The 23231-nt window shown below is 42.5% G+C and overlaps 1 long non-coding RNA gene across 1 annotated transcript; it reads left to right on the forward strand.

Moving 5' to 3' along the window:
* The first annotated feature begins 6346 nt into the window (after nucleotides 1-6346).
* On the forward strand, nucleotides 6347-22599 carry LOC150041602 (uncharacterized). Its single transcript, XR_016533855.1, has 3 exons — nucleotides 6347-6559; nucleotides 7230-7289; nucleotides 22564-22599. It is a non-coding gene; the product is annotated as an uncharacterized LOC150041602 (long non-coding RNA).
* The last annotated feature ends 632 nt before the right edge of the window (nucleotides 22600-23231 follow it).

Below are 23231 nucleotides of genomic sequence, written 5' to 3' on the forward strand. Positions count from 1 at the left end.
TCAAGCCCCAGGCCTGGCAAAAAAAATACATGTATGTGTACACTTACACACACACACACACACACACACACACACACATTTCCATCCAGTGACAGGCCAAGTGATTAGTGATTAGTGATTATACAGTAATGAAACACAGACTTTATTTGTGCTTTTTTTTTTTTTTTTTACAATTGTAACTACTTACTTCCAAGCTCCCTAGTTTCTGTTTTTTTTTCCCTCTTTACAAAGGCAGTCCTTCTAAAACTCTTGTCTGGACCTGAGAATCTTTATATGAACTGCTCCAATTCTATTACTCAAGAGCAATCTTTTCAGTTTCACAATTCCCCTATTTCTGATTGTTCTTACATTTTCTTTCATTTCTCCTGCTGCTTTTTCTATGTGTGTAATCCAAGAGTTAACTCACTCCATTTCTACATGTCTGCATGTTAAGGGCCAGCTGGATGCTTTGTTCTGTTTTGAATCACCTCCTGCCAATCACCAGGAACTGCAGACCTCTTGAGAGTGGGAACTTGGAAGGAAAGGCACTTGGAGAAAGGCTCACGTCTCAGCCTGAACAAATGATCTCTTGTTCTGCAAAGCTCTTGAGGTACAAGGGCGAAAACCATTAAGCTCTTCTACTATCTTTGTCCTAAAAAACCTTCAGTACCCTCAGTTCAAATGTAAGCCCTCAACATCATAGTACACTATGAGGAGTAGAAGGGTCAGGATGATAAGAACTCTTACAGAGGTCTCAAGATAAAGTTCTTACTTTCTTCCTAGGTCTTAAAGCAAATCCCTTTTCTTTGGTCTTTTCCCCTGCTTTCCTTCTTCAATTCTCCAGATCAGTGCTAATAGAAATATAATTCAAGCTGCACAAACACAACCATGTACCCTCATACACCTGATTAAAGTGGTATATGCAAGTATGAGATGCTATGGTGATGGATATAGTTTAAGAAAATCAAGAAATTGAACCATGTCTGGATTGGAGTATAAGGACTAGTAGGAAGAGCAGAGATGAGTAAAGAGGGTGGATATAGTCATTATGTATATATGCATATATACATATATATGTGTGAAAATGGAACAAGGAAACACGATGAGAGTGGTTTGGAAGGATGAGTGGGAGAGGGCGAAGGTATTCAGCATTGTATCCATAAATGGGCATGCTAAAGTCAAACTGTTTTGTACAAGTAATTGATGCTAAAAAATTGTGTGAGCTCACAAAGAAAAAATAAAACAACAAGGCAGGGGCTGGTGGCTCATGCCTGCAATTCTATGTATGATGTAGGCAGAGAGTGGAGGATCATTGTTGAAAGCCAGCCCAGGCCGGAAAGTTCAGGAGACTTTTTTTTTTGCCAGTCCTGTGGCTTGAACTCAGGGCCTGTCAATGTCTTTGAGTTTCTTTTGTTCAACGCTACCACTCAGCCTCAGCCGTACTTCAGGCCTTTTCTGTTAGTGAGGAATCCAACCAGGTGTTCAAGTTTGCTAGGCAAGCACTCTACTACAAAGCCACATTCCTAGCCCCAGGAGACTTTTATCTCCAACCTTCAGGGAGGTGCCAAGGCCCTGAGTTTAAGCCTCAGGACTAGCCCACAAGAAAGGAAGAACACAAAGTTATTTAATGTTAAAGTATTGCAATGTCTTTAGCACAAGTATGGAAACATCTAAATATCTGACATTTTGTGTTTGAAAGTCTGAGTGCGTTTTAATTTACAGAACATGGAATTCAGAGGAGATGCGTTTCAATAGCTACTGTGCTCCGATCACAAACTCCCATCCCCCCACCCCGGCAGAAAGAAGATCGGAGTGGGGGTAATAGTACCCCTCGTGAGATTGACATCCGACCTCGCTGCCGCCGGATGTTAAAACCTCAGGACAGCCTGCTTCCTCCACTCAGCAATGCAGCGCTGGCTGCAAGCTCCTAGCCTTTCTCAAATCGCGGGAAAGTACATGGGAAGGTGGGGGTGGGGAATGGGGGACGGATAGGGAGGGTGGCGCCAAACGGCGCGCGGGGATTTCCACACATGCGCACTCCGCATGTCCGCAAACTACAAGACACCCTAGCAACCAGGTTACTAGGCTTTTCTTCCCGGGACTTCTAGCGCCACAAATGGATGGAGGCTATTAACTGCCCAGGGTGAAAGCCCTGACAACTGTTCCTCCCCTTCCCCGCTCTCAATCTTGCTCAGGTGCTTGTCAGCGAGCGTCAGAGGCGGCCCCGAAAACGTTGCTTTGTGTGTGTGTGTGTGTGTGTGTGTGTGTGTGTGTGTGTGCAAAAGAACAAGTGGGCGCTCCTGCTCCCCGACCCTAGGCTGAGATGGTTGTTGGGGCTGCTATTGGGGTTTCAAGATGCAGGCTGCAAGGATTTTTCTATATCCCCACCCCCACCCCCCCAAAGTGGCCATGACTAACTTCGATGAGGCGGGTCGACAGACTGGATCCTATCAGGTGAGGACCTGAGGGGAATGAGAAAGGGGACGCGGGTTGGATGTAGGGGTCAGCGCGGAAGGCAGAGTTTAGAATTTGAGCACTCGGTCTTGATATACAAATATTCTCTTTGAGGGTGTGTTTCCGGCTTTCTCAGTTTGTGAGCCTTTCACTTGATTTCCCTTTCTGTGCCTCTTGGCTCCCACCCAGGCCTTAAATTCTCCCATTGCAGGGTGATGGGCTCTCACTCTTAACTTCCCAACTCCAGCTCTTCCTCCTTCCCAGACCCACCCCTCTAGGCTCCTCCTCCTCCTCCTCTTTGGGCCCGCCCCTTCTCTCCTGGGGCTTTTGCCTTTCCCCTCTCCTACTTCGCTTCTGACCCCACCCCTTCCTCTCCCACGGCCAACATCCTCTGAGCAGCTTCGCCTCCCCCTCCCTTTTCCCCCCTTCGATTTCCGCCTTTGCTTCTAAGGTCATTCTTTTTCTTCAATCCTTTTGGTTCCTTTTCCTTTTGATCGCCCTCTTGAGTTTTCACTCCTGTATCCCCAGGCCTGCCTAGCCACCTTTCCCTGTGTCTTCCCTCTGCTGTCCTCTCATCATACCTCTGACTTCTCCCCTCATTGGCTGATCCTACATCCCCTTCCCTCCCTAAACTCCTTTCTGTCTCAGAGATTCTGCCAACCGTCCCTTCCTGTCCCCCTTACATCATCTCCCTTTCTGAACATACACTCATTGTAGGTTTTCTTATGCACATGCTCCTTGACTTGTTTCTCCCCTCTCTCTTATAGCTTTATACTTTGACCCTTCCATTTTTTTCCCCAGTCCTGGGCCATGAACTCAGGGCCTGGGCACTGTCCCTTGGACATTCTCTAGGCTACAGCTCTACCCCTTCTGTCACAGCACTTCTGGCTTTTTTCTATGTATGTGATACCAAGAAATTGAATCCGGGTCTTCGTGCATGCTAGGCAAGCACTCTACCACCAGGCCAAAATCCTGGCCCCCTTCCACCTTTTAAGGACATGGTACTGGGACTTGAATCGATGTCCTGGATACTCAGTGATGATGCTTTGCCACAGTTCTTCCAGCTTCTTGTGCAGATCGTGGAGTTTGAACTCTGGGCCTAATTTGCCCCTGACCTGTTTTGCACAAGGCTAGCACTCTATCACTTGAGGTGCAACTACACTCATTTAATCTCAAGGGCTTTGCTGCCTATATATATGACTTCGAACTGCCATAGTAACATCTCATCTCCTTGACTACCTAGAACTACTACTGGTGTGACCACTAGTGCCAAGACCCCCCCCCCCATCTCTGTTTTGTGGCTTTAATGCTGTCTGGGCATACTCCTTTTGCTCAAGGTTAGCATTCAACGACGTTTAAGCCACAGCACTGCTTCTGTTTTTTTGCGTGTTTTTTTTTTTTTGGCCAGTCCTGGGCTTAAGCTCAGGGCCTGAGCACTGTCCTTGGACTTTCTCAAGGCTAGAGCTCTACCACTTGAGCCTCAGCACCACTCCGGCTTTTTTCTATGTATGTGGTACCGAGGAATAAACCCAGGTATTCGTGCATGCTAGGCAAGCACTTTAACCACTAGGCCAAACTCCCGGCCCTACAATTTTTTTCTTATAGGGTCTTGCATTTACCCTGACCGGTTGGACGGAGTTGTCTGATTTAGGTATTTCTTCAAGTATGTGCATGTGTCTTCTGGGGCACTGTCCCTGGTCTGTTAAACTCTGGAAAATCTCTACCCCTATTAAAAGGTTGTTAAAATTCTTACCCATGATTATGCCCCCTAGATAACATTTTTTTTTGTCAGTCATGGGACGTTAACTCTGGGCCTGGTGCTGTCCTGAAGCTCTTCAGCTCAAGGCCCTTTGAGCCACAGCACCACTTCTGATTTTCTAGTGGATAACTGGAGATAAGAGTCTCAGACTTGGGGGGAGTGGGGGGGAGGGTAAAGGGTACCAAGACATGTGAAAGGGTATCAATGTATGTGAATTAATGCACCTTCTATATGGCAAATATCATGTAACCCTTTTATTAATTACAATAAAAAATAAAAAATACAAAAAAAAAGTCTCAGACTTTAGGGACTTTAGTGAGGGACTGGCTTCAAATCTCAGTCCTTAGATCTCAGCCTCCAGAATAACTAGGATTAAAGCTGTGAGTCACCACACCAGCTCTAGATAATCTTTAACTGGCTTTTTTGCCTTTAGAAGTTTTATTAAAGGGAGTAATCTGTTTGTTCTGTGGAATTTCTGTCTTCAAGCCTTTTTCTGCTTTTTCCTTGGTGATCATGTTTAGATTGTGTTAATGGTTAAAGTGGACCTTTGAAAAGTAATTTGAAGTATGTATTGACTTCTACAAAAATGTTGAGGTGCATCAAATACTTTTTCCATGTGAATCTACAGAACCATGGTCTGTGCACTATGAACAGCATAAATCCTTCCTCCTTTAAGTTTGTTCATGGCAAGTATGTTTGTCACAGTGATGAAAAATTGATGGACATGCTTGTTTTTTTCCATTTAGGCACATTGCTTTTGGTGGTACTGGGACTTACCCTCAGGGCCATCCACTTGCATGGTTTGCCTGCTTGGCTAATGCTCTACCACTTGAACCATGCCTCCAACCTCTTTTTTTTGCCAGTCCTGGGCTTGAGCTCAGGGCCTGAGCACTGTCCTTGGACTTTCTCAAGGCTAGAGCTCTACCACTTGAGCCTCAGCACCACTTCCGGCTTTTTTCTATGTATGTGGTACCGAGGAATCGAACCCGGGTCTTCATGCATGAGAGGCAAGCACTTTAACCACTAGGCCAAACTCCCGGCCCCTCCAACCTCTTTTAGAAACTTTTGCCTGGGAGTATGGCCTAGTGGTAGAGTGCATGCCTAGCATGCACAAAGTCCTGGGTTCGAATCCTTGGTACCACATATACAGAAAGATCGTAAGTGGTGTGGCTCAAGTGGTAGAGCCCTAGCCTTGAGAAAGTTCAAGGACATTGCCCAGGCCCTGATTTCAAGCCCCAGGGCTGGCAAAAAACCCAAAACTTTTGCCTATTGGCATTTATAAAAGTAGAACTGATTTATGTTGCTGTTGCAAATTTCTGTTTAGATTGCACTAATTGCAAATTTCTGATTAGATTGCATGAAATGCAGTTAAAATTCTCTTGTTTTACAGAGTCAAAGTAAGGCTATTTATATTTGTTTCCAAATTTGATACTTTTCTAAATCTACTTCGTTAGAAAAAAAAACTAACCATATGGTAAAACTGATAGCAGATGTTTATTTTTGAAAGCAGAGTATGGAATTTGGAGGAAGGATAAAGTATTTACCCAAGTTTTGTTGGTTTTGTGGTTGAAAATTTCCATTCTAGTCGACTACCAGGAATATAGGTGAGATCGACTGAAGTAAGCAAAACTGTCCTGTGAAGATTCAGAACAGATGCTAGGATGGTCATGCTGTGTGTGTGTGTGTGTGTGTGTGTGTGTGTGTGTGTGTGTGTGTGTATGTATGTGTATGTGTATGCACACGCGCATGCACGCATACATTCTACTACTGGAGCTTGCTTTTTTATTATCACTTGCTAGCACCCTTTTGACTTTAGCCAGGCCTCTGCTTCTAGCTTTGTATGTGTGTATGTGGGGGGGGTGTCCTGGCTAGAACTCTGGACCTGGACACTGTCCCTGAGCTTTTGTGGGCAATGGTTTTTACACAGCTCTACTTCTGGCCTTTTGTGATTAATAATAGTTGCTAAGAGTCTCAAGGTGTTTCATATTTGGTTGGCTTTAAACTGCAATCCTCAGATTTCAGCCTCCTGAGTAGCTCCAATTCCAGGTATGAGCCACTGGTGCCCAGGTACTTCCAGCAAGAATCTCAACGATTTGTCTACTGGATTGTCTTGTAGAGACAGTCTCCAGGTCTCTGCTTCCTGAGTAAGTAAGACGGCAGGCTGAGCCACCTGAGTCTGGTTGAGACATACTTTAAATTAATCTGGTTATTTGTTTCACAAATAGGAGGCTTGCTCTCCAAAAGATTGTGGGAGGAAAAAAAAGAAGGAAGAAGAGTCAACAGACAACTGAATGAAAGAGACATTTCACAAAGGAATTTCGGTCTTTATGTGTAAAAGGAGGAATGTGTGCACCAAGGGCTTAGCTGGTTTGTTGCTATTGTTGCCTTTAGTTTTGGAACAAATAGCTGTTCTGACTTTATTTGACTCTGAGAATATCACAGAACCAAAGCAGATGCAATGATCTATGTCCAACATGACCCTGAATCATCAAGGAAGGTCAAATGATGATCATTGTACTCTGTCTATGCTAGAAAAGAATAAAGGGCATTTTAGAATGCATCGTAGGAAAATAGTTAAAATGACTCCAGAAATACACTGTATGGTGGGAGCTTTAATGAAATCAAACCCTTAAATCTGATTGATAGGGCTTCAGAGGACTCTTAAGACTAAACACAGTACTTGGTGACTGTGTTTGCTTTTCTAGCACAAAGAGCCTTACCTTTGAACATATTATGAATGGGTTCTATAATTAAGAAAGATTAGGAATGGTATCTGAAAATTGATGCATGCAGAGAACCCACTGATGCTAGGTAAATGAAATGTTATGAATTTACAGCGATATTGTGTGAAATATTTATAACTATGAATTTAGAACTGTTATTTATAACTTTATAAAATAATACATATCTAAGTATACAGTTATAAATTGATAGAAGCAGTAGATCCAATTAACTTTTGGTTGCTTCTTTACGCATAGTGCAATTTCTGTGTCATTTGACTTTGTGTTATTAATGAATACTTTTTTCCTCTTCTTAGGTCCCAGTAGAAATGGCTGTGAATAGATTGGACTCCTGAATCTTTGCTGCACTATGATAGGTAAGTATAGCATGATATTAGTATGTTAAAACTGACAAGATTTTTTTTAACATTTTCTTTTTGCCAGTCCTGGGCCTTGAACTCAGGGCCTAAGCATTGTCCTTGGGCTTTCTCAAGGCTAGAGTTCTACCACTTGAGCCACAGAACCATCTCCAGCTTTTTTCTATGTATGTGGTAACAAGGAATCAAAGCTGGGTCTTTGGGCATGCTAGGCAAGGACTCTATCATTAGGCCAAACTTCCGGCCCCAAAACTGACTTAAGTTTTTATACATAATAAACAAAAGCTGTGGCTATATCAAGAAATGTAATTTATCATATATATAGCAGGAAAATGATTACATTATTAAAATGATTAATGTTTAAACAGTATCCTAATTCACTTGTTTTGTTTTTTAATTTTTTTCTCATATATTTTTATTGTAATTAAATAGAAGGGTTACAGTTTTATTCGCCAGATAGAAGGTACATTACCTACTTCACACACATTGATACCCCTTTTCATGTTTCTGTTCCCATCTCCCTCTCCCCACCTCCTCCCCTCTTAAATTTCTTTTACGTTCCTTTTTTTGTTATTGTAAAAGTTATGTACAGTGAGCATGGTGGTTCACACCTGTAATCCTAGCTACTCAGGAGGCTGAGATCTGAGGATCATAGTTCAAAGCCAGACCAGGCACTAAATACTGTGAGACTCTTTATCTTCAATTAACCACTAGAAAACTGGAAGTGGTGCAGTGGCTAAAGTGGTAGAGCACTAGCCTTGAGCTGAAGAGCTCAGGGACAGCACCCAGTCTCAGAGTTTAAGCCCCATGACTCTCTCTCACACACACAAAAAGTGATGTACAAAATAGTTACATAATTCGGGTAATGAGTACATTTCTTTTTTCTTTTTTTTCAGTTCTGGGACTTGAACTCAGGGTCTGAACACTGTCCTTAGGTTTTCTCAAGGCTAGTGCTCTACCACGTGAGCCACAGCACCACTTCCAGCTTGTTGTATGTATGTGGTATCAAGGAATTGAACACAAGTCTTCGTGTTAGGAAAGCACTCTATCACTAGGCCAAACTCCCTGCCCTATGAGTACATTTCTTTGGGGATAATATCAAATCTTCCCTCACCCTTTCTATATTTTCCCCATCTCCACCCACAAGGTTTTTTTTTTGCCAATCCTGGGACATGAGCTCAGGGCCTGAGCACTGTCCTTGGACTTTCTCAAGGCTAGAGCTCTACCACTTGAGCCACAGCACCACTGCTGGGTTTTTTCTATGTATGGGGTACCGAGGAATAGATCCCTGATCTTCATTCATGCAAGGCAAGCACTCTACCACTAGGCCAAGCTCCCAGCTCCCACCCACAAGTTGTATAGTCCATTTTCAATTTCGTGTCTAGTGAGTACCATTCCTGCATTTGTTCGCCCTTTGTCCTTCTGTGCCCCCCCTTTACCTCCCAAAGACAGATAAACAAGACAAGCAGAAAACAACTTCAAAGAAAAAACATATTATTTACATTTCCTGGAATGTTTTCATTTCTTTTTTATTGTGGGTTATGGGGTTTTAACTCAGCCTGGGCACTGTCCCTGAGCCCTTCAGCTCAAGGTTACCGCCCTACCCTTGAGCAGAGCCCCACTTCCTATTTTCTAGAGGTTAATTGGAGATAAGAGTCTCAGGTCCTTTTGGGCCAGCTTTGAACCTTGATCCTCAGATCTCAGCCTCCTGAGTAGCTAGGATTACAGGTGTGAGCCACTGTGCCCAGCTGAGTGTTTTTATTTGAAAGGAAGATTGCTGTCAGGTGCTGGTAGCTCACCCCTGTAGTCCTAGCTACTCAAGAGGGTGAGCTCTGAGGATCACAGTTCAAAGCCAGTCTGGGCAGAAAAGTTCTCATGAGATTCTTGTTTCCAATGTTCCCCTCCCTCCCCACCCCCCAAAAAAAGAAAAACAAAACCTGGAAGTGACACTGTGGCTCAAATGGTATAATACGAGCCTTGATCAAAACCAGTCCAGCACTAAAGTCCATGAGACTCTTCAAGAGGTAGACTTAAGTTGAAGAGCTCAGGGACAACTCCCAGGCCCAGAGTTCAAGTCCCACGACAGACAAAAAAAAAGGTTGCTGATGCCTGTAATCTTAGCTACTGAGGAGGGCTAAGGTTAGAAGATCAAAGTGTAAGGCCAGACTTGCATTATATTCTTGTCTGCAACTAACCAGCGAAAAGTCAAAAGTAGATGCATAGTTCAAGTGATGAAGCACCAGCCTTTAGTGAAAAAGCCAACGAAGAGCTGAAGGCTGTTCAAGCCTCTAGCATTGGTGCACACACACGATTAGTACAGGCTGAAGACTAGTACTCACATATCTTTATTTAAGTTTAATGCAGAAAGTATCATTTTTATTTGAACTATGTTTAGTTATTTTTTAAAAAAATCAATAGTAGGGGGCCGGGAGTTTGGCCTAGTGGTAGAGTGCTTGCCTAGCATGCATGAAGACCCGGGTTGGATTCCTCAGTACCACATACATAGACAAAAGCCAGAAATGGTGCTGTGGCTTAAGTGGTAGAATTCTAGCCTTGAGAAAGTCCAAGGACAGTGCTCAGGCCCTGAGCTCAAGCCCAGGACTGGCAAAAAAAAAAAAAAACCCAATAGTAGTAATGAGACCATTTAAACAATGAATATAGAGCTTAATTTAAAGATGAATATATAATGAGGGACACAGTCACAAGTAAACACATTCTATGTGACTGTTTTAGAAGCATTCGCAGTAACTGCAGAGGCAAGGTGAATTACACAAGATTGATTTTGTATTCTTCATTTTAAATTTTTCCTTGAACTCTTTCTATGTCAGCTTTGAATTCTGTCCAGACTATGGAGAGGAAAGATCTGAAAAGTTTGGACAAGTGCTATTTGGAAAAGGAAAAAAGGAATAATACCTTCTCCTTATGAGGATACTAAGGTGATTTTTTAATTTTTTACCAGTCCTGGCTTGAACTCAGAGACTGAGCACTGTCCTTGGTCTTTCTCAAGACTGAAACTCTAGGGTCTGGGAGTTTAACCTAAGGAGAAAGCCCAAGGAGAGTGCTCAGGCCCTGAGTTCAAGCCCCAGGACTGGTAAGAACAAAAAAAAGACTAAAGCTCTACCACTTGATCCACAGCACCACTTCTGGCTTGAGCCAAGCCCCACTTCTGTTTTCTAGGGGTTAGACGTAAGAGTCTCAGGTCCTTTTGTGCCCAGGCTGGCTTTGAACATTGATCCTCAGATCTCAGCCTTCTAAGTAGCTAAGATTACAGGCATGAGCCACCATACCCGGCTGTGTTCACCTTCTTGATAGAGGCCTCCCAAGCACAGAGTCTAACATTTGATGAAATCTAGTTATTAATTCTTCCTTTTCTATATTTATTGAACTTTTGTTGTTAAATCCAACATTAGGTCCTGGACATTTTCTTTGTTTTCCTTCTTTTTTTCCCCTGCCTGTCTTGGGGCTTGAACTCAGGGCCTGAACCCTATCCTTGGGCTTTTTTCCCTCAAGGCTAGTATTCTGCCACTTGAGCCACAGCACCACTTCCAGCTTTTCTATGTATGTGGTACCAAGGAATCTAACCTGGGTCTTCGTGCATGCTAGGCAAGCACTCTACCACTAGGCCAAACTCTTGGCCCTTTCTTTCTTTTCTTTCATTTATTTTTTTTTGTGGGTCATGGAGCTTGAACTCTGGGCCTGGGCGCTGTTCCTGAGCTCTTCACCTCAAGGCTACCACCCTACCCCTGGAGCCACAGATCCACTTCCCTGGAGATTTTCTTTTAAAGTATTTTTAGTTATTTTTTATTTTTCTTACATATTTATAAATTATTCTGTTTTGTCAGTCTTGAAACTTGAAATCAGGACCTGGACGCTATCTCTAAGCTCTTCAACTCAAGGCTAGCGCCCTACCACATTGAGCACAGTGCCACTTCTAGTTTTCTGGTGTTTCATTGGAGATGAGTTTCATGGACTTTCATGCCCAGGCTGGCTTTGAATCCTGGTCCTCAGATCTCGGCCTCCTGAGTAGCTAGGATTATGGTGTGAGCCATTAGTGCCCAAGGTAAAGTATACTTTTTTTATCATATAAAGTTTTCTCTATATTTTATTTTGTTATTTTTACCAGTCCTGGGGTTTGAACTCAGGACCTGGGGACTGTCCTTGGACTTTTTTTTTGTTCAAGGCTAGTGCTCTGTCACTTGATCCACAGTACCACTTCTGGCTTTTTCTATGTATGTGGTACCAGGAATTAACCCTGGGCTTTGTGCATGCTAGGCAAGCACTCTACCACTAGGCCCAACTCCCTGCTACTTTTTTTTTTTGCCAGTCCTGGGCTTGAGCTCAGGGCCTGAGCCCTGTCCTTGGACTTTCTCAAGGTTAGAGCTCTACCACTTGAGCCTCAGCACCACTTCTGGCTTTTTTCTATATATGTGGTACCAAGGAATCGAACTCGGATCTTCATGCATGCTAGGCAAGCACTTTAACCACTAGGCCAAACTCCCGGCCTCCCTGCTACATTTTATAATATATTTTTTCCTATAAATTTAAGTCTGTTGCCCATATTTTAATATTTTTGTACATGATATGAGGTTTATGTTGAAATTAATTTTTCTTTTTTTGTCAGTCCTGGGGCTTGAATTCGGGTCCAGGGCACTGTCCTTAAGCTTTCTCAATGCTAATGTTCTGCCACTTGAGCCCACAGCACCACTTCTGGCTTGTTCTGTGTATGTGGTATCAAGGAATCAAACCCAGGCTTCATGTATGCTAGGCAAGTACTCTACCATTAGGCCAAGCTCCCAGCCTCTTGTCTATTTTTTAAATTGTTATTATGAAGGTGACATACAGAGGGATTACAGTTATATAAGTCAGGTGATTAATGCCTGTTTTTCATACAATGTCACACTTTCCATTACTCTCTGGCTTTGGAGGTTAATTAGAGATAAAAGTCTCACAGATTTTCTTCTCAGGGCTGACTTTGAGTGGAGATACTCAGATTTTAGCCTCCTAAGTAGCTAGGATTACAGGTAAGAGAAAGGTTCTGCCTCCTGAGATAGTCACAAAAGGCAAAAATGGGGTTATGCCACAAATGGTGGGATGCTAGCCTTAGAGCAACAAAGCTAAGCAAGGGTGTGAGTCCCTCAGTTACAGCCCCAGTATCAAGCGTGCGCGTGCGCACACACACACACACACACACACACACTTTGCATAAGTTTAGAGGAACAACATAGTCAGACCATGGCATATACTATGGAATAAGGGAAATTCTGTCTAGTGAAGAAAGAATTTTTCTTTGTATATCTAGATTAATAATTTCAGTTGTAAATTCATACAGAGAGGAGATGATGTTGAGAATGTTAGCACACTTTTGAAGAAAAAATTAACCTGAGAGGTAAGTCACTTACTTTGTGACATATGACTTACAACATGTAACTAAGTTGATTGTTATTTTAAATTGCTTCTTTACATTTTTTTGTCATCCATGGGACTTGAACTCAGGGTCTGGGCAGTGTCCATGAGCGTTTTTGCTCAAGGCTCACTCACTGTCTACAACTTTGAGCTTGTACCACTTCTGGTTTACTGGTGATTAATTGCAGGTAAGAGTTTTATGGTCTCTACTGCCTGCTTGACTTTGAACTGTGATCCTCACATCCTCACCTCCTTAGTTGCTAGTATTACAGGTGTGAACCACCAGTTCCTGGCCTTACAGTTTTATTTTAATAAAACAAACATTTGAAAAAATTAATGTTGAATATTATGAACTGGAAAATAAAGCAAAAAAATGCAAGCTGACTTTTTTGTTGTTGTTGTTTTATTTCTGCAAGACTACTTTTTATTTTTTTGGTAGGTCATGGGGCTTGAAGTCACCCTGGATGCTGTCCCTGAGGTCTTCAGCTCAAGGCTACTGCCTTACCCTGGAACCAAGCCCCACTTCCCGTTTTCTAGAGATTAATTGGAGATAAGAGTCTCAAGTTCTTTTGTGCCCAGGCTGGCTTTGAACCTTGATCCTCAGATCTCAGCCTCCTGAGTAGCGAGGTGTGAGCCACCACTCCCAGTTAGCCTACTTTTTTTGTGCTAGTCCTGGGAGTTGAACTCAGGGCCTCAGCATTGTTCCTCAGCTTTTTTCTTCAAGGCTAGCACAAGCTGACATTTTTTTCTTTTTTTTTGCCAGTCCTGGGCTTGAGCTCAGGGCCTGAGCACTGTCCTTGGACTTTCTCAAGGCTAGAGCTCTACCACTTGAGCCTCAGCACCACTTCCAGCTTTTTTCTATGTATGTGGTACCAAGGAATCAAACCTGGGTCCTTGTGCATGCTAGGCAAGCAATCTACCACTAAGCCAAACTCCTGGCCCATCTTTTTTTTTCCCATTCCAGTCCCTGAGCTTGAACTCAGGGCCTGAGCAGTGTCCTTGGGCTTTCTCAAGGCTAGAGCTCTACCACTTGAGCCTCAGCACCCCTGCTGGCTTTTTCCCTGTATATGGTTCTGTGGAATTGAACCTGGGTTTTTGTGCATGCCAGGCAAGCACTCAACAACTAGGCCAAACTCCCAGCCCCAAGCTTATTTTTTTTCTTGCCAATCCTGGGCTTGAGCTCAGGGCCTGAGCACTGTCCCTGGGCCTTCTCAAGGCTAGAGCTCTACTGCTTGAGCCACAGCACTACTTCCAGCTTTTTTCTATGTATGTGGTACCGAGGAATTGAACCCTGGTCTTTGTGCATGCTAGGCAAACACTCTACCACTAGGCCAAACTCCCGGCCCCCAACCTTACTTTTTTATTATTTATTAACATTGATTTTTATATCATATTTCAAATGTCACGTTTAACAAACAAGTGTTCAAGAAGGGAATCTCTATATACAATCACTGACACTTCCAAGCTTCCTTTTTTTTCATATATTTTTATTGTAATTAATAGAAAGGTTACATTATATTCACCAGATAGAAGGTGCATTACTTCACAAACATTGATACCCTTTCTCATGTCTTGGTCCCCATTTCCCTCATCCCAACCCCCACCCCTCATCTTGTTTTCCCCCCTTCGCTATCCAATTTCAAATAATCAAATACGCATATATCCAATATATCAGATAACAAAGTGAAATACTGTAACAACATGCCAAGCTTACTTTTTGAAGTTAGGAATAAAACTGAATTACCATTATCACTGGTAGATATGGTATTTGCATCCAACTTAATGTACAGTTTAATTTAAAAGTAGTTTCAATAAATCTGTGGAAATGTATGTGATTTTTTGACTTGAATTTTACTAAAATGTTGAACTTAAATACATGCAAGATGATGTTTGTATTGTTTGGTATGAAATGCTTGCTAAATGTAGTAGTAAAATGAGACATCAAGAACTTAGGCTGAACACTGGCGGCTTACAATTGTAACCCTCGCTAATCAGGAGGCTGAGAACTGAGGATCACAGTTCAAAGGCAGCCCGAGCAGGAAAATCCATGATACTCTTATCTCCAAATTACTAGCAAAAGGCAGAAGTGGTAGAAGTGGAGACATAAAGAATCAACGTTGAGTGAAAAGGTCCCAGTATTGTCAAATAGTCAAATACACACACACAATTCTTTCTCTCTCTCTCTCTCTCTCTCTCTCTCTCTCTCTCTCTCTCTCTCTCTCTCTCTCTCTCTCTCTCTCACACACACACACACACACACACACACACACACACACACACACACACACCCCAGCAGGCTTGATTGAGAGACTGAGTAGCTAAGGAAGTATATGGCATAAAGCTTGAGATTTGATGGGGTGTAGCTAGAGACATAGCAATAAAGCGGTTGGAGGTACAGAAGCCCTATTGAAGGCCTATTGTTGGGGACCAAGCATGGGGTCAGTGACCTTGGACCTGCACAATTGAGTACACAAGGAAGTAAGCTGTTATCATGATTTGGGGCTGTGTTAATCGCTTCTCATTTAACCTATTTGAGACTTCATCGCTTTTTTTTTTCTTTTTTTTTTTGCCAGTCCTGGGCTTAAGCTCAGGGTCTGAGCACTGTCCTTGGACTTTCTCAAGGCTAGAGCTCTACCACTTGAGCCTCAGCACCACTTCTGGCTTTTTTTTTTTTTTTTGGCCAGTCCTCGGCTTGAGCTCAGGGCCTGAGCACTGTCCTTGGATTTTCTCAAGGCTAGAGCTCTACCACTTGAGCCTCAGCACCACTTCATGCTTTTTTCTATGTATGTGGTACCGAGGAATCGAACCCGGGTCTTCATGCATGCTAGGCAAGCACTTTAACCACTAGGCCAAACTCCCGGCCCACTTCCAGCTTTTTTCTATGTATGTGGTACCAAGGAATTGAACCCGGGTCTTCGTGCATGCTAGGCAAGCACTCTACCACTAGGCCAAACTCCTGGCCTTGATCGCTGTTTTGTATGAATGTAACCCCTGGCAGTGTCCTGGTTTTAAGAAAGGTATTTAAGATTGGAACTTAAACAGCGCTATAGTCTTAAGCTCACGGCCACAGTCTTAAGCTTGCCTTAAGCTGGAGTTATGGGCTGCTGACTTGGGCTGTAGTCCTCCCGACCCCATCTTTTTTGTCTTCTTCTTTTCCCAGTCTTCACCCCCAAGGTCAGGAATCCCTGTTTACTGCTGGCTGGCTCAGGCAGTCTATTGAACCGCTGGCAGCAATGCTGGGTTTCTTTTAACTACTGTGATTGTGTTGACTTAACCTTTCCTGTCTCCATTCATCTATCTTCCTCCTGATGACCTCACTACCCCCAGGACTAACACATGTTCCAGCTTCCTGGTATTCATTTTGTTAAACTGTAAATTAATTGTTCAAAGCAGTTACCCTATTGGAATGCTCCCCTATGTATATCTTATTTTAGTTAACATTTTTTTTGCCAGTTACTCGGGCTTGAAACTCGGGCCTCAGCATTGTTCCTTAGACACTTTTTTCTCAAGGCTAGCACTCTGCCACTTGAGCCACAGCACCATTTCAGGCTTTTCCTGTATATGTGGTACCGAGGAATCGAATCCATGGCTTTGTGCATGCTAGGCAAGCGTTCTATCAGTAGGCCACACTCCTGGTGTTAATAGTTTATTTGTAAAGAAAATAATTTCCCTGAAGTTGCAGGTTGTAGGGGATTAGCTTTTTGTTGATTGTGAAGTTTGAACTCAGGGCCTGGGTTCTGTCTCTGAGCCTCTTAGTGCTCAGGGCTAGTGCGCTACTATTTGAGCTACAGCACCAGTTCTAGTTTTCTAGCAGTTAATTGGAAATAAGAATCTCAGAGGGACTTTTCTTCCCGGGCTGGCTTTGAACCATGATCCTCAGATGTTAGGCTCCTTAGTAGCTAAGATTACAGGCAGAAACCACCAGTGCTTTGCAGCTACTGAGATTTTATTCATTTACTTTCATGTAAATATAGAAACGCTATACCACAAATTGGTTTCATTTACTACTCTAAATTTCTATCATATATCCATATATATATATATATGATATCATAGTAGACACACATGACGAAAGTACCAGTTGGCATGAGTCACAATGACTTTGTTGATATTGGTAGGATTTTAAACTAAAATTGCCTAAGTAAAAAGTAAAGTCCAGTCAGAGATTAGCTTTTGTGATTCCCTTTTATAAATAGAAGTATAATTTTTTTAAATTATTAATTTTTTTGTCCGTGGTGGGACTTGAACTCTGGTCCTGGGCATTGTCCCTAAGCTCTTCACCCTACCCCTTGAGCCACAGCGCCACCTCTGGTTTTCTGGTGGTTAATTGGAGATAAGAGTCATGGTCTTTAGTGCCTGGGCTGGCTTTGAACCATGAATCTCAGATCACAGCCTTCTAAGTAGCTGGGATTACAAGCATGAGCCACTGTGCCCAGCTTAAATATACTTTTTTGTATATTTAGTTTAGTTTAATCATTGTAAGATAAATGTTGCTGTCATCTTCTTTTCCTTATATATGTAGGTAACTTTTCCTTGCAAAACTAAAGGAAGATTCAGCCAAGTCATTTACAGTATGTTTCATTCATTATTGTGTTGCTCATAAGTAGACTAGTCAATCTCAGAGGGAGTTGGTGGTAGTGGTTGTCTCTGAATGTTGAAGGACTCTGGGAATCAAGCCTACTTTTATAATAGCACCAAGTTCTTTTATTTGCCTGCTTCTTGCTTCTCTTTCATTCTTTTATGAGTGTACAGTGGAATTTTCCAAGGTTACATGAAGTGTGATGACGTCATTACTCTGAGGGATAATGAAATGTATGCTTCTGTGTTTCCTTTTTAAGATTGTTTTTCTTAGCTGATAGGTGGTTTCATTTGACATGCATACAACACACCCCACCATTCGCAGCCCCTTCATCTTGTTTTCCCTGCACCGAGGTTTCTTAAAACATTGCAACTTCCATTGTTCTATTTTCTCATGTATGCATGGAACGTACTTGGGCTACATTCACCTTCATTTACCTTTTCCATTTACCCTTTTCCCTGATTCTTGCCTCCCTAAAGAGCCTGCCCCACTGTCATTTTTTTTTTTGCCAGTCCTGGTCTTGAGCTCAGGGCCTGAGCACTGTCCCTGGACTTTCTCAAGGCTAGAGCTCTACCACTTGAGCCTCAGCACCACTTCCGGCTTTTTTTCCCATGTATGTGGTACTGAGGAATCGAACCCAGGTCTCTATGCATGCTAGGCAAGCACTCTACCACTAGGCCAAACTCACGGCCATGTGATTCTTTCATTTACTTATATACTTATGTATTTGTGTATGTATGTATTTATTTGTTTTGCCAGTCTTGGGGCTTGAACTCAGTCCGGGTACTGACTCTGAGCTTCTTTGGCTCAAGGATAGCACTCTACCACTTGAGCCACAGCACCACTTCTGTTGTTTTCTGTGTATGTGGTACTGAGGAATTGAACTCCAGGGCTTCATGCGTGGTAGGCAATGACTCTACCAGTAGGCCACATTCCCAGCCCTGTCATTTTTTTGGTGGCTCATGGGGCTTGCACTTGGCCTGGCTGATGCCCCTGAATTCTTCAGCTGAAGGCTACCATCCTACCCCTGGGCCTGAGCATTGTTCAGCTCTAGGCTACCTCCCTACCCTGGAGCCAAACGCCACTTCCCAGTTTTTCTAGAGCTTAATTAGAGATAAGAGTCTCAGGCTCTTTTGTGTCTGGGCTGGCTTTGAACCTTCATCCTCAGATCTCATCCTCCTGAGTAGCTAGGATTTTAGGAGTGAGCCACCGCGCCCGGCCCTGTCATTCTTTTCTTTTTTATTGTTGGGATGAGGTACAGAGGAGTTATAGTTACATTCATCAGGTAGTGGGTATATTACTATTTATTTATTTATTTATTTATTTATTTATTTATTTATTTATTTATTTTTTACCAGTCCTGGGCTTGACCTCAGGGCCTGAGCACTGTCCTTGGACTTTCTCAAGGCTAGAGCTCTACCACTTGAGCCTCAGCACCACTTCCGGCTTTTTCTATGTATGTGGTACCAAGGAATTGAACCCGGGTCTTCGTGCATGCTAGGCAAGCACTTTAACCATTAGGCCAAACTCCTGGCCCGGTATATTACTTTTTAAAAATTGTCACCCCTTCCCATATTTTTCTCCCATTTTTCCTCCTCCCACCCCTCCCCACTCTTATTTTTTTGTGTGTATATTAATTGTACCAACAAGCTTCACATGGCATTTTATACAGGTATGTATTTATGTTCCAATCAGAATAATCCCCCCTACTGCTATGTTCTTCTGTTTTAAAGGTAATTTCATTTTAAGTTCTCTCGCAGTAAATATAGCTAGATGTATTTCATAAAGATAAGCTCTTCATGAGCCTTAATAAGTTTTTCAAGGTTCAAAATCATGTTAGGACTGTTGATTAGAACTATGAATCAGCTCGAGGTTTAAAAGTTATTTCAGAATATGGGGCATTTGATTTTAAATTCCATAGTCATGCTCATATTGTTTTACAACCATCACGAATGAAACATAGGACATTTAGCACCAATCACAATTTAATGGTAAAACTCTTCTTTTTTTTCTACTTTTTTTCCCCCAGTTGTGGGGCTTGAATGCTGGGCCTTGGCGTTGTCCCTGTCTTCAGCTCAGGGTTACCACCCTACCCCGTGAGCCCCAGCAACGCTTCTGGTTTTCCAGTGGTTAACTGGAGATAAGAGTCTCACAGTCTTTAGTGCCTGGGATGGCTTTGAACCTGGATCTTCAGATCTCAGCCTCCTGAGTAGCTAGGATTATAGGCATGAGCCACTGTGCCTGGCTACTTTTCTTGTTTTAAGATGCTAAATGTCATGTTTTAAAATAATATCTTGAAGAACTACTGAAAAAAAAAAGTACAAGAGAGTCAAGTAACGTGCTGGGAAAGAGATTTAAAAGTCCATAAAAATTTAGGGTTTTTTTTTTGAGATGGAGTCTAAGGACTTTTCTACCAGGGCTGACCTTGAAACTTGAGCCTCTGGATCTCAGATTTCTGAGTAGCAAAGAATACAGTCATGAGCCACCTGTGCCTTCCGCTATCTCCTTTTAAAAACTCACTGCTCATATCTTTTGCCTATGGAAATGTATTGTTTCTGGATTTGAGATGCTAAGATTGCTAAGCCCATAACTAACAGGACTTACTTTTAGTATTAACAAACCCTGTGGGGCTATGTTATCTCTATCTTCAGATTCCCCTCAACTCACCTCCTAACCATGGAAACACCTAGCACCTCTCCCCACCCATCCTGGAGCTTGAACTCAGGGCCTGAGCACTGTCCATGAGCCTCTCTGTGCTTAAGGCTACTGCTCTACCACTTGAGCCACAACGCCACTTCCCACCTTTTCTGTGTATGTGGTACTGAGGAATTGAATCTAGGGCTTTATGCATGCTATGCAAGCATTCTATTACTAAGCCACATTCTGAGCCTAACGCTGTAATTTTCATAATTCCATAATTAATATGTTTGTAAAAATCCATACAGTGAGGAACATAAAGTATAGGGAGTAAGGCTTTTTCTGTAATACATCCCAGTTTTATTTTAATGAATAAATTAATTTATTATTGGTTATGGGGCTTGAACTCAGCGCCTGAGCACTGTCCTCGGGCTTTCCTCAAGGCAAGCACTCTACCACTTGAGCCACAGCACTACTTCTGCTTTTTCTATGTATTTGCTACCAAGGAATCGAACCCATGTCTTTGTAAATGCTACGCAAGCAATCTACCATTAGGCCAAACTCCAGTCCATATGCTTATACTTTTTTTTTGCCAGTCCTAGGCTTGAACTCAGGGCCTGAGCACTGTCCTTGGGCTTTCTCAAGGCTTGAGCTCTACCACTTGAGCCACAGCACCATTTCTGGCTTTTTCTATGTATGTGTGGCACCGAGGAATTGAACCCGGGCCACGCTTGTACTTTTTAACACCTTCTAGCATTCCTTGTTTATGTAGATCATTATTTATTTTTTGTGCTGTTCTTGGGACTTGAAATCAGGGCCTAGATATGTCCCTGAAGGTTTTTGTTTTTGTTTTGTTCAAGGCTAGCTCTGTACCACTTCAACCACACCTTCACTGCTGGCTTTGTGGTGGTTAATTTGAGATAAGAATCTCACAGATTTTCTTACTTGAATTGGTTTCAGACTTGGATCCTTGATCTCAGCCTCCTGAATAGCTAGGATCATAGGCATGAGTAACTGATGCTTAATTTAGATAATAATTTTTAAAACGTCTAGTCACGATCTCTGTTCTCAAATTTTCTTTTGGCGGGGGGCGAGGGGGGTTCATGGGGCTTGAACTCGGCCTGGGCTCTGTCCCTGAGCTCTTCAGCTCAAGGCTACTGCCCTACCCTTGACCCAAGCCCCACTTCCCAGTTTTCTAGAGGTTAATTGGAGATAAGAGTCTCGGGTTTTTTTTTTTTGTGTGCCTGGGCTGGCATTGAACCTTGATCCTCAGATCTCAGCCTCCTGAGTAGCTAGGATTATAGGCATTTGCCACTGGGCTGGCCCCACTTCCCTTTTTTTAGAGTTTAATTGGAGATAAGAATCTCAGGTCCTATTGTGCTGGCTTTGATCCTTGAGTCTCAGATCGTAGCCTCCTGAGTAGCTAAGATTATAGGCGTGAGCCACCTTGCCTAGCCTCAATTATTTTTTATTACTGCTTATTGACTATCCCTTTACATCTCAAGATTATGACAGAATAGAACTAATAATAGTTTATATCACACAGGGTTGTTGAGAAGATAAGTAATTCTTATAAACTTTGTAGAGCACTGTTTAATATCTAGTAGGCACTCAATACACTATAGTCAATATTGAATAAACTGTATATTGTTTTTTTTTTGCCAGTCTTGGGGCTTGAACTCAGTGCCTGAGCACTGTCCTTGGGATTTTTCAAGGCTAACACTGTATCATTTGAGCTATAACACCATTTCTGCCTTTTTTCGTGTATGTGGTACCAAGGATTCAAACCTGGGTCTTTGTCCTTGCTAGGCAAGCACTTTACCACTAGGCCAAAATCCTTGCCCCTGAATAATCTGTATATTCTTGTCTTAGGAAATACTCATACAGGTGCAACTGGTAGGTAGAATAAACAAATTTTTAAATGCTATTTAGTATTTATTTTAATTTTTATCTTGGTATTAGGACTTGAAGTCAGTGCCTCATTCTCTTGCTCAGGTTCATTGCTCAAGGCCGGCACTCTATCACTTGGGGCACAGCTCCATGTCTGGCTTTTTGGTGGTTAATTGGAGGTAACATGCTCATAGATTTTCTTGCCTGAACTGTGTGATCCTCAGATTTCAGCTTCCTGTGTAGCTACAATTACAGGTGTGAGGCACATGTACCCAGTGTACTTAACTCTGTGTATATGTGTGTGTGTGCACGCACATATTATTAAGAGCATTTTCAAGTACAGTGAAAAGTAGAAAGTAAATTCAGTAGTGAATTCTCTGTTACATAGAACCTTGATTGAAAGGCACACATTTTCGCATTGCATTTACTAGACAGCTCTCTACCTGTTCATCCCTGCACTATTCAGTTCAATCCATCATTGAACTGTTGCCTGCAAATTAATACCTAGATCCAACAGTTTGATTTGATTTCAGGTTTGGTTTCTTTGACAAAATAAGGTTCTTTCACTAGGAGGCACATGATCACATGATGTCTTTTTATCTCTCTCATTTTGTTGTGATACTTGCGTCCATTTGTTCCTTGTTGGTTGCAGTGTGCCTAAGAATCTGTGGGGAGTGCATAGCAACAGGAAAACAAAAGTGTTCTTTACAGTATCCCTCTAGCGCCCTCTACTGACAAAATACCATTCCAATTTATTTTCCTCAGAGATTTACTAAAGCCTTGGAGTTTGGAGAGAAGAGGCAGTGTGTCACTTAGAGGCACACTGATCAGATAAGAAGATCCTGTATGTATCTCCAAATACATCTCTGGGTACAACTCTCTTCTCTCTGATACTCTGTCCCACAAATTCTAGTGTTTTTGACCTCCCTGAAGTTTGAATTTGGTCTTTTCAGAGACATTGCAGGGCTCTTTCTAGATACTTGCTGTGGTGCCTAGCCTAAATTCTGTGATGTCAGCTGAAGACAATAGGCAGACTCTTTTTTTTATGTTGGTCATGGGGTTTGAACTCTGGGCCTGGGCACTGTCCCTGAGCTCTTCAGCTCAAGGCTATATCATCCTACCTCTTGAGCCACAGATCCATTTCCGGTTATCTGGTGGTTAATTGAAGATAAGAGTCTCACGACTTTTTAGTGCCCAAGCTGGCTTTGAACTGGAATCCTCAGATCTCATCCTCCTGGCCACCTTGCCCAGCTTCTTTCTTTTTCTTTCTGTGGTAGTCCTGGGGCTTGAACTGAGGGTCTGGGTATTGTCTCTGAGCATCCTTTTGTTCAAGGCTAGCACTCTACAACTTGAGCCACAGTGCTATTTGTGGATTTTTCTGTGTATGTGATACTGCATGAATGCTTGGTTGACAAGTGTGTGTCACTATATTT

This window comes from Megascapheus bottae, chromosome X, assembly GCF_031878675.1.
Source record: "Megascapheus bottae isolate mThoBot1 chromosome X, mThoBot2.hap1, whole genome shotgun sequence".
Classification (NCBI taxonomy): domain Eukaryota; kingdom Metazoa; phylum Chordata; class Mammalia; order Rodentia; family Geomyidae; genus Megascapheus; species Megascapheus bottae.